The 630-nt window shown below is 41.7% G+C and overlaps 1 non-coding gene across 1 annotated transcript; it reads right to left on the bottom strand.

Moving 5' to 3' along the window:
- Positions 1-240: 240 nt before the first annotated feature.
- Positions 241-347, bottom strand: LOC141715830 (small nucleolar RNA R71). The gene has a single exon (XR_012572578.1). It is a non-coding gene; the product is annotated as a small nucleolar RNA R71 (small nucleolar RNA).
- Between the last annotated feature and the right edge of the window lie 283 nt (positions 348-630).

Here is a 630-nt window from a genome sequence, read left to right as displayed (position 1 = left end):
TCAGTTTGGGGGTTCTCCTACAGAAGACCCCAACATGCACATCAGGGATTTCATCGACATCTGCGACACTTTCAAGTTCAATGGTGTGACTGAAAATATTATCAAGCTGCGACTCTCCCATTCTCTCTGAGGGATAAAGCAAAGTGTTGGTTATATTTTCTACCACCAGGGTCTATCACTACTTGGGAAGATCTTGCTCAAAAGTTTCTCACTAAATTCTTCCCTATGGCGAAGACTGCTGCAATCGGGAATGCTCTTACTCAGTTTGCTCAACAAATGATAGAATCTCTGTATGAGGCTTGGGATCGATATAAGGAGATGCTAAGGAAGTGCCCACACCATGGCATGCCCGATTGGATTATTATAAACTGTTTCTATAATGAATTAGGGGCTACTTCTAGACCTATGCTCGATGTAGCATCAGGAGGAGCCTTGCGGGCTAAGAGCTACAATGAAGATTATAAATTTATTGAACTGATGGCTGTTAATGAATACCAGAATCCTTCTCAAAGGCTAACTCAGAGTAAAGTAGCAGGAATTCTAGAGTTGGATGTAGCAACTGCTATAGCTGCCCAAGTTAGGGATTTGACGATAAAGGAGGACACTTTGGCTAATTAAGGAGTTAATTAA

This window comes from Apium graveolens, chromosome 3 (genome assembly GCF_009905375.1).
Source record: "Apium graveolens cultivar Ventura chromosome 3, ASM990537v1, whole genome shotgun sequence".
NCBI lineage: Eukaryota > Viridiplantae > Streptophyta > Magnoliopsida > Apiales > Apiaceae > Apium > Apium graveolens.
This window is presented reverse-complemented; position numbering and strand designations above follow the sequence as displayed.